General features: G+C 40.7%; 1 pseudogene; it reads left to right on the top strand.

The window, feature by feature from the left end:
• The first annotated feature begins 5,329 nt into the window (after positions 1–5,329).
• LOC132065656 (putative disease resistance RPP13-like protein 1) lies at positions 5,330–6,050 on the top strand (annotated as a pseudogene).
• The last annotated feature ends 5,343 nt before the right edge of the window (positions 6,051–11,393 follow it).

The raw sequence follows: 11,393 nt of genomic DNA, 5'->3' as shown, positions 1-11,393 counted from the left end.
CACATCATCTCACTTGAAGATTTTAGTTTATGTATTGCTTGAACTTTCATCTCAATAGCAATTCATGTATTTTGGTGCCTTCCGTTTTTCAGTAGGTTGAGCAATAGAAAAGACATAAATCTGTGTGATCATCAGAATGATGAATCTCTTTGCTATTAATGATGTTTAATTTTCTATTCAGGACATGATTAATGTTGTGTTCATCATCAAACACAACTTAATTTTAAAGCTCCATGGAGAATCTAAGTTTTTTTTTTTTTTAACCATCCCAAGTTTTCTGCAATAAGTAAACTTCAATTAGTCAGGATTTTTGTCACCAGTACAGCATCCAATAGTTGTCTCAATTAGATTGCTCGTTTCAGAAAGCATGAGTCCCTTTTCAGCTGTCACGTGATGCTAATTTCTTCTGTTGTTTTGAATTTCCATCTTTGTTTTAGCCTAAGCCCGGGATGAATATTAACCTTGTCATCTGGAAATTGATAAGCATAAAAAGATATGTTTTACTTCTCGTGACATGCAGATATGGTGTACACTGCATATTTATATCACCTAGAGCTTAGTCCTTTTCAGTTTTATCTTATAAAGGCGGACAATTTTTTTTTTTTTTTTAAGTTTTGCATTTTTGTTATGAGAAGTATCATCTCTAGAAAGGTTCTATGGCAAACTAACTAACAACTTTTCTATTTTTTCAGGAACTTAACAACAGTATGACAGTCTTTTTTGCTCTATTTTGAGATTGCCAACAAATACAATGTCATTTCCTTGTGGGAGGTTCTATCAATTAGTAGCTGAGGTTTACAACTAGAAGCTATCATTGTCGATAAAGTCCTTCCTTAATCCCACTACGTTCTGGTAATCATTAATTGCTCTGTCTATTGCTGAACTATGTTTACACTTAAGACAGGTGAGGACTAGCCTAAGATTTCTAGTTCCCATCTAAAAGGATCGGTGCCGAACTCATCCAAAGATGAAGTTCATTAGGAATAACACTCGCTCTTTAGATGGTCTCTTTGCTCAAGTTCAGAAGGCGAAGCTGTTGGATTTTAAGTGGTATTTATTCTTATGTGGATTGAATATCAGGACTATGGTTGTAATAGCTTGTGTTGTTCGCTTCGCGCCCAGGCTCGCATAATTTTAAAATGTGTCACTTGGGTCTAAGGCTCACTTCTTTGTATACGCATCTCTCTATTGCTTTGTCGATGTGGGATCTGCCTAGGGTGTTACAATGGCGTCCTTTTTATTTCGAATACATCTTGGCCAACAGAAAGAAAAAGACGACATGATTATTGGCCTTTCTGTATTAAGCTATCTGAATTTTAGACGTGATTGGTTTAGAGCAATCTGTAAATGCATTGTAAAGAGTATAAGAAACAGGGTAGATTTTGAGGAGTGAAGTATGTTTGCATAATTTCTTAATATTGTTATTCTGTGCAGTTTATATCGTTGAAAATTTCATTCCTTGGTTTTTCTTTCTCTTTTTTAATCATTTCGAAGGCTAGAGCTTCCTTTGATTTCTGTTACTATCTACTGTCTTTTGTTATTAGCTAGAGCTTCCTTTGATATCTGTTACTATGTACTATCTTTTGTTATTTGCTTAGCGTGCTGTTTTGCTGTAGTTACTGTTCTTTTTTTCGTTTTTGACCTGCTTTATTTTTGCTTTATCCTGAGCCAAGGGTCTATCAAAAACAACATCTCTACCTCCGAAGGTTGGCGTACACTTTACCTTCCCCAGAAAGCACTTGTGGGATTATAGTGGGTATGCTGTTGTTGTTGTTGTTCCAAGACTAGAGCTTGTGATTTTGGAATGATGAAACTAGGGGTGTCAAATGGGTGGGTTGGGCTGAAATTGGCCCAATCAAAATGGGTTGAGGTAATAAATGGGTTGGGCTAACATTGGTCCAAAAGTTACTTGGATTGAAATGGGTTGGGTTGAAATTGGCTAAAAATGGGTTGGGTCATGACCCGCCCAACTTAACTCAGTTTTTTTTATGATAAGAGATTAAGGGTGTGTTTGGAATGACGGAAAATGTTTTCCTATTTTCTTGCGCTAAGATCTTGGAAAATATTTTTCTCAAACTAGGAAAAAATGTTTACCATAAAAATTTAAGGGAAAACATTTTCCGAATTAATAAAAACACACTAATGCATTCCCTAATCCATCCCCGTACGCCCCACCTATTAGCCCTTCGGCTTGGTTGATCTGATGGCATGGGCGTGACAAGGGATTTACATGATGGACCTTGGCACGATCTTATGATGGTGTTGGCATCATGTTGGCAAGATTGCCCTACATGGGCATGTGCGGGCAGGGCATGGGCGTTGGCACGATGGCATGCAGCTTGAGTGTCAAGACATGGCAAGACCTTGGCATAGGCGTGGGCGTGGAAAGGCAAGGCAATGTGCGGGCAAGGCAAGGCAGAGTGTGACAAGGCTAGGTAAGGGCAAAGCAAGTCGGTGTGTGGCAAGGCAAGTCAAGGGCAAGGCAAGCTAAGGCAAGGCTAAGACAAGGCATGGCATGGCATGACCGAGACAAGGCAAGACGTAGCACGGCAAGACAAGGTTGTTGGCATGAGCTAGGCAGTGTCATGGGTGAGCTGGGCGTGCAACAAAGGCAGGCATGCGCACAAGGCATGTCGCGCAGGAAAATGGCGGGAAAGGCCAACATGGCGCCAATCCTTGGCACCAGTGTGGGCCGTTGGAGCCAAAATGCTGCAGAGACGAGCGCAGGCGCGCGCATGTGTGCGGCACATGCAGACAATTGGCAAGTTGGGCGGTTTTCCTCATTTTCAGCCTAAATGGCCATGTTGGCCGAAGTAGTTCTTTTGATAGACTTGTAGCCTTATCCTATTCAGTTGGGGTTGTTAGCTGCATTAGTGGGAAGTTACCTCACATGCTTGGCACATGACTGGGTTGCTGTGGCCTATATAAAGGAACTAGCAGCCTTGTCAATAGGCTGATTAGGCTGTGTTGGTCTAAAACATTTTGTAAGTGTTCTTTGTGCATGAGTTAATACAAAGTTGGGAAGTGATTCCCATAAACGTGTTCCTTGTGTTCTGTTTCATTGCCTAAATGTATTCTAAGTGTCAAACGAAAGACTGAAGGTTGAGTCATTGTGAGTGAATGTCGTGCGGTGTCATTGACGAAAAAATTGACCCCATAACACCACCCCCACCACCACCACACCAAACTACACGCCATCGCACCCCTCCCCCCACCACCCCACCACCCCACACCCACAAACCCAACCCTCACCTCTCTCCCCACCACCCCAAACCACACCCCTCCACTCCACCCACCACTCAAACGACACTCCACCCCGAGCCACCACCCTCCTTCCCCCGAATTTCTTTTTCATATATTTCAGTTTACTTTTATATAAAAAAGGAAAATTTCTTACCCACTACTAACCAACCGCACCCCCCCCCCCCCGCGCGGGCCCCCTCAACCCACAAAGTTTTTTTTGGGGGGTTTTACGCCATCCACCCGTACTCCCCACTACCAAAAGTTGCACTCCGAAAAAACTTAATAGTGGTTTTGCATTGAGTAAATGCAAATACTCTTAAAATTACATTTCTTCTAACTTGCGTACCAAACACAAGAAAATGAGTAGGAAACTCACTTATTTTTCGAGAAAATATTTTCTTTGAAAAACATTTTCCGTCATACCGAACACAACCTAAGAAAGATATTATGCTATCTATTTTATGGGGAACAATAAATGTCAATGAGTAGAGAAGGGAAAGTTATTAAGGCTCTTAAAATATCCGCAATTGCAATTGACACCCTTTTCGGAATGTTCCACTGCGTATGCTGGTCATTCTTTTTTAGGTATATATTTTATATGTTAAATACCCTTAGTTTTTTCTTGTGCTTGCTTCTTCATAATTCTGAATCACTTTAATGAAAATCTTGATTCCCTACTTTTACAGATCTATCTTTCTTGCCTCCATGTTATAATCATAATTTAGAGACCGTATTAGCGTTGATCCTACTCACAAAAATATGGTTACTGAATATATTACCCAGCATATCCTCCCAAAAAAAAAAAAAAAAAAAAGAACTCATAATTTTAATTTTTTCTCTTAAATTTGCGTTACATTAAAGAGGCAGACAGCTGAGCTAGTCGAACCAAGACATCAATTTTGTGCTGAGGAATTTCAGCATTTCACTTTCTTTTCCTCTCTTTATAAAATCAATCCTAGCACTAGTTGATTGCGATTGTCGACGACTCATACTTGTTTCAATTTCTAAGTCTTGATTTTTCCAATTTAAAAATATCCACTACAAAAGTTATTGCTAATTCTTTTAATCTTGATTATTTTTTAGACGCGAAATTTGGTATTATAATTGTATCCAAGAAAAGTCCAAGTTTGTATGTATAGTTATTTCCCTTTTGATATTACCACTTATAACATTTTAATAGTAAAAGGAATAACGATTCTCCTTCTTATTTTTTCTTTTCAAATACAACTCTTATGGTTCCGAAGGGAAAATATGATTCTTAGTTGATTTAATTCCCTCAAAACAAAAAACAAAAAACAAAAAAGAAACATATATCTTTTTAACAATTTTGCTGGTGGCGAATGCTATAGTGGTAGTTAATGAAAAATTTATGTAGTCACATAAATGCAATGACATGTTTAAGACTCAAGCTTCAAATGAAATAGCTTTTTGTGTTGAGGAATTTCGACGGGTTACACGGCAATTTCACTTTCTTTTCATTCCTTTCTCTTTATAAAAGTATCTCCCACTATGCATTGTCTCACTGAGTGCAAACCCAATAATCAAATCCTACTCAGACGATTCCCATTCTTTGCACCACCAATAGAATCACATATATGCACCTCATGTTCTTTTATAATATAATTAAAAAAAAAAGTCTTTCAAGCTGTTGACCGAGAATCATTCCAAACTTTAGTTGCAGTATGATTTAAATAATTCGATAAATTTTTCAGAATTCTGAAGTATACGTCCAGAAGACACCTTTTAGGATAGGTCATACGCAATATATTCATGAAATGATAGCACATTACAAGCATGCCACCATTTGAAAATTGAAATATTTTTGAAAAGAATAAAAACATGGTTCCTCTTTTATTTCCTTTGACTGCTAACTATAGCAAAAGAGACAAATGTTGTAGTTAATGGAAACATTGGAATGGCAAAATTGCAAATTAAGCACACAGTTAGTATACTACTCTATTCCTACAATATTGTTTGCATATTGCTCTAGCATCAAACAGGTAAAGTCAAACTCTTGGTAGTAAAAATAGAGAACCATCTTTATTTTTTAGAATTCTTGACCATTTAGTGATTCCTTTTGTTTTGCAGCTTTCAGAAATGGAGATTGGATTAATATTTGGGAGTGCATTTGTCTCTTCAGGCCTTCAAGTTCTCTTTGATAGGCTTGCTCCTCAAGGTGAGCTGCAAGATGTTCCATTGGGGACACGTGTGATGCTCGATTGTTAAAGAAGCTGAGAATGACTTTGCTTGGTCTTCAAGCTGTGCTAAGTGATGCAGAGAATAAGCAGGCATCAAATCCATACGTGAGTCAGTAGCTTAATGAGCTTCAATGTGCAGTGGACTGCTGAAAATTTAGTGGAAGAAATCAATTATGAAGTTTTGAGGCTTAAAGTGGAAGGTCAGCGTCAAAATCTTGTACAAACAAGCAACCCCCAGGTAAGTGACCTCAACCTGTGCTTGAGTGATGAATTATTTATTAACATAAAGCATAAGTTGGAAAACACCATTGGAACATTGGAGGAGTTGCAAACGCAAATTGGTCTCCTTGATCTAACAAAGTATCTTGATTCGGGTAAACAAGAAAAAAAGATCTTCAACTTCTGTGGTTGATGAATCTGATATCTTTGGTAGGCAGAATGATAACTTTGGTAGGCACAATGAAATAGAGGAATTGGTTGACTGTTTATTGTCTATCGATGCAAATGGAAAAGAATTAATTGTAATTCTGTATACATCGGAAATATAACGTGACTCGTGGGATGAAGATAAAAGGACGTGGCAGACAAGGTCGAATAATGGCGTGATGTTTGATTTAATCTAAAAAGACTGATTTCATATAAACCCGGATCAAGTGTTATGAGGCAATTGATACGGGTCATTTATGGGCAACAAATGTTATGTAATCGGTCCGGATTCGGGGCTGGACATTGCACTTCTACATTAAGAGTGACATTTATTGGTTATAATTACTCATTATTGGGCACGATTTACAGTTCAAAGCTAGCAATTATCAACTATAAGAGGAGCTTAAGCTCAATGTAATAGGCATCTGACACAAATTATCTTAAACACAGTCATACAATCTACATTCTGATCATTAGCGAAATTGTTCTTTTGAATTCCTATTGCTCCAAATTAATAAAAGTTTCACAAGGCTAAATGTTCAACCGGAGGGACATTCAACGATGGATTTCCTTTGAGCTCATACAGCCCAGGCTGATTTTATCATTTTCTTGATTTATATTTACTTATTTTCATTGCTAATTGCTATTATTTTGTACTCATTCATAACAAATCAATTAACGTATCCTTTAAACCACTAACAAATTAAATTGTACCTTTTTGGGGTAAACAGTTTGTCGCCCACCGAGAGGCGGGCTAAGGATAATAGTGTTATTGTTTTGTTTCTATAATTACATTAATAATTATTCACAATTCTGTGAAATCAGGTAATACGAGATTATGGCAAACACTGGAAATCAAATCAATGGTGTGTTGAATAATATCAATGCACAAGAGATAGATCCGGTGATTTCCCCCCAGGGATCCAAACACACAGGGAATGATTTGACTCCCAATGATAATGATGATGTAGAAGAAGAAGTGAGAGTCGCTGATCCAGAATTGACAAAGATCTTTGATCTGCTGGAAAACAACAGAAGGCAATTTGCTGACTTGCACCCAAGGAGAGGTGATGCTGATGCGAATTTGATGAACACAGCTGTTGATTATGGAGAAGGCGGTGGCAGTGGCAGTGGCAGTGGCTCTGGTAATAACGCAACACCAGAAGTCATGCAATATTTGAAGGCTCTGCCCAGTTGGCTAGAAAAGAATGAAAAATAATTGAATAGCTAATTAGACCGAAACGAAAAAGAATTTAAAGCATTTAATTCACGGATAGACCAAATTTCGGGGCACCACCGGTATTGAAGGGAATAGATTCAAAGAGATATGTACAATTGCCATTCCCGCTAAGTGCAGTGCCTAAATTGATCCTAAAAAGGTTCGAAATGTTGGATTTGCCCAAATATGATGGAACCAGGGACCCTCAAGAGCATGTGACTTCATACACTTGCGATGTTAAGGGAAATGACATGCAACCGGACAAAATCGGGTTTGTTTTACTTAAGAAGTTTGGTGAAACATTGTCCAAAGGGGGAATGACATGGTATTCTCTCTTCCGGAGCATTCGTCCCATTCTTTCGAAATACTTGCGGATGCTTTTGTCAAGGCAAACGGTGGTGTGAAGAAGGTGTTTGCAAGAAAGGCGGATATCTTCAAGATAGCTTAGGATGATACGGAATTGTTACGGGAATTTGTTTTAAGATTCTAAAAAGAATGGATATTGCTACCATCAGTACCGGATGAATAGGCAGCAGAGGCATTCACTATGGATTTGAACCTGAAAAGTTTAAGCACTTCATTAAGTTCAAGGAGAACTTATTGGAATTTCCTACTACAACGTGGGCAGATGTTCACAATAGGTACGAATCAAAAATACGGGTGGAAGATGATCAGTTTGGATTACCGACTCAATCAACGGGTCAAAATCGATACCATGATAAACCTAAAAGAAAGGCCGATTCGGATTCCAGATCTTGGAAGGAAAGGTATCAACCTTATGGAGAACAGGAGAGGTCTCGTTCAAGGTCCAAGTGAAGTCGTAGCAGCCAATTTGAGAAACCAAGTTCTGACAAATGGGGTGACCCAAGTCAAGGTAGAAGAGGGTTACAGACGAAGTCCGTAGCAGTTGATTCAACGATCAACAACATTGAAAATCTAAGGTTATCATAATATAATTTCAGCATTGACTTAGCTGGGTTAGTCGCAGCAATCGAGAAGATTGATGGTGCAAAATAGCCCAGAACAATGCGATCAGACCCTAGTCAGAGAGATCCGAATTTATTTTGCAATTACCACGGGACTGATGGGCATCAGACCTCTAATTGTAGTCACTTACGTGATCAAGTTGCACGACTGTTAAAAGATGGTCATTTAAGGGAGTTCTTGAGTGATATAGCTAAGGATAATTATGGTAAGAATAGGGATTCGAGCAACAAGAGGCTCAGGTTAAGGAAGATAGTACGAGTACCTGGAGGAATAAATTAGCTAACTGAGCTAGAGAAGATTCCAAACTAACAACTGGAGGTTTGGGACGTGGTGATAAAATCGATGTCCCAGCATCAACCGATGGAACAGTACTCCCTTTTGATGCTTCAAAAATTAGGGCAACAGGGCTTTCTGAGTAAATCTCGGGGGAAGAAGCTTTGGGTTCCCCAGAGGCCTTGCTAGAATCATCAGTTAAGTGCTCTCCAGGACCACTGACCTGTTGTTCTTCATCATTGTAATCAATATGAACCACCCGTGTTGAGCCTCGTGTTGAACTTTACTCCAGGCCTCGATGAGCCTATGTCGGGTCCACACTCGAGAACCAATTCCAATCGGAGGAGAATTGGTAGCATCCCATGGCCCCCATTTATGGCTAGAGGTGGCAGCATTAACAATGTTAGAGATTTGTTTTCCAGTAAAATCAGGGTTAACCAAAAAATCAATTAGAGATTTGTTTCCATTGGGTTTGAAGACAAGTAGGTCGTATCTTATTCCGAGAACTCTATTTATGAGTCGGTTCGGAGTAATGGCAAGCATGAATCTGATGAACAAGGAATAAGAATAATAGAAAATAATCTTAAGAGTTCAATATGATGAATAAGGAATAAGAATAATAGAAAATAATCTCAAGAGTTCATCCAGACAAACTTCTATGAATCTTCTTATTCTTAATCTAGTGATGGTTTTACAATATGGTGGGGAAAGTCCCAGATCTTGCCTCTCCTATTTTTTCTAAGCCTTTTGTTTATATAGACCCGAACTAGGCTATCCTACCCTACAAGTCATGATGAAAAGACTGTGCGGACGTCACCATGCCCACATGCGTTATGGCGTTCTGACTAGAGTGGGTAGATGTGACGGGAGTTGACAGAAATGGGGGATAGCTATAGTATGTCCATGAGTCGTTGTGGTCTCCGGATATGCTAACTTTCTCGGTGGCATCTTTTACCCAATACAGATAGTCCCCCACTTTTCGGGCCCTTCATTTCAGGAGCCAAGATGTGGAAGAGTTCTCTCTTTCCCCAAACTTTTCATGGGAATCGAGATGTTGTATCTTTTTCTTTGATCAGACACTTCGTTAGGGCGGTATTTAATGCATTCAGTCACTCATTCAGCGGCACTCTTTCAGAGACGTCGATTGACCTTTCACAGACAGGGCACGCCGCTTTGCTCCCCAAGGCCAACGATTACTTTTGTTGGATATTTAAGTGGGTGATCACGCTCATATTTTCCATCCTTGCTCTCATTCTTCACCTTTGCGAAAACCCAACACCTTTACCTTCTAGAACTCTTTTTTTTTTTTTGGCAATGTCTTCATCTTCATCTTTTGACCTTACTCTTGCAAGCATGCGAGAGCAACTAGGGGCCACTTCAGCGGTCTCCGTCCGTCGTCGGTCCTTGTCTTCTTCCACCACTCGAATGATAGACTTGGGTTCCTTCTCATCTGGCATCATTCCATCTAGTTTTAATTTTGAGAGGGCTTTCCGTGCCAACTTTCATTTCGAATCTGTAGAAGGTGTTACTTCTTTGATTGATGACTCCACCATCCCCCAAGTTTGCATCGACTATCGATGAGGGCCTAAGGTTGATGTATTTCCGCCCTCTGCTGGTGCTAGTACTACACAACATATCCCGGGTATGTCTTTGGTCAACACTTATCCCTTCACTATCGGGTTTGGCCTCCCGATCCACCAGGTCGTCGAGGTATTTCATCGCCGGTATGGCATTTGTCCTGGGCCACTGGCCCCCTAAACTTGGAAAGTAGTCACTTTCGTACCTGGCAGGCCGGGCTAACCTCCCTTTTACTCTGGATCATCTGATCCACCTCTGTTTCCCCCGAGTGCTCCGTGGGGAGATAACAAACCTTACTTTTTGAGGCTCCCAGGGCCTCATCACAAGTGCCGAGGACGATCATGATTGGGGATGGTGCAACCGATTTGTGATGATACGCATCGACTGCCTTCTCGACCCCGCCCTTGGCCCTCTTTCGGAGCAGTGGAAAAATGCTAGTGAGTATCCGCTCCCTTATTTTTTCGTATTCTCCCCCTTCTTTCCCTCGGGTGTCTTTTTTAGCTTGATTTTCCATGTTCTTCCACCGACTCCGATTGTACCTGAACCTTTTCCTGATATCCTTGACTGGGTGATGAGCATGCTCCGTGCCTCCAGGGATACCGAAAGGACATGGAGAGTTATTTTTGCCAATAGGTGGAAAGGCAAAAGCCACGGTAAGTGTTTTTCTCTTACCTTTATTCATTTGCTTCTTGAATCTGGGGATATTACTCTGACTTCTTTCATATTTGCTAGGACTTCCTGCTTGAGGGGTATCTATCAGGAAGGCGCCCTCTCAGGAAGAGGCTCGGGCTCATATCGCCGAGGCGGCTACGAAGGCGAGAAGTAGCAGGAAGCGAGCGCTTCCAGATAAGGTAGGGGCATCTTTCTCTGATCGGATCAGTTCTCTCGTAAGATCGCATAGCTGACTCAGCGAATGTCTGAGGGAATAGATGCAGAGGATGGTCCACATTGAGGATGGTGATGGAGAGGCTGTTAAGGCCAAAGACACCAAGGTCCCTTGCGCCGAGGCTATTATGAGAAGGGGACCCAGTGAAGGCCACCCCGGGAGCATGGGGGTGATGTCCCCCATAACAAGGATGCAGGCGCCGACCCTTCTTCTCCACCTCCCACCACTACTAGTTCAGGCCTTGGTTGGGAGGCTTTCTTAACTCACTTGGTGAGTATTTTTCTTTAGGTATCACGAACCCTCTACGCCTTATTAGTTATGTCTAGAGTGACGCATTAAGTTTTCCCGTTTGTCCTTTTCCAAGGTCAGGCCACCATTTTCTCTGCCCTCGAACTCTTTAAGAGTGTTCCTCATTCTACATCTCCTGATGTGAAAAGGCTAACGAAGGAGAACCAGCAGCTCTGAGATTATCTCACCCAGCTTCAGACAGAGAATAAAGGTCTTTAGGCTATGAAGACTACTGGAGCCTGTGCGGGACGGGGCTGCCAAGCTCGGCGACTGAGAATACCTTCGATCATGACTA

Source organism: Lycium ferocissimum, chromosome 7, assembly GCF_029784015.1.
Source record: "Lycium ferocissimum isolate CSIRO_LF1 chromosome 7, AGI_CSIRO_Lferr_CH_V1, whole genome shotgun sequence".
NCBI lineage: Eukaryota > Viridiplantae > Streptophyta > Magnoliopsida > Solanales > Solanaceae > Lycium > Lycium ferocissimum.
This window is presented reverse-complemented; position numbering and strand designations above follow the sequence as displayed.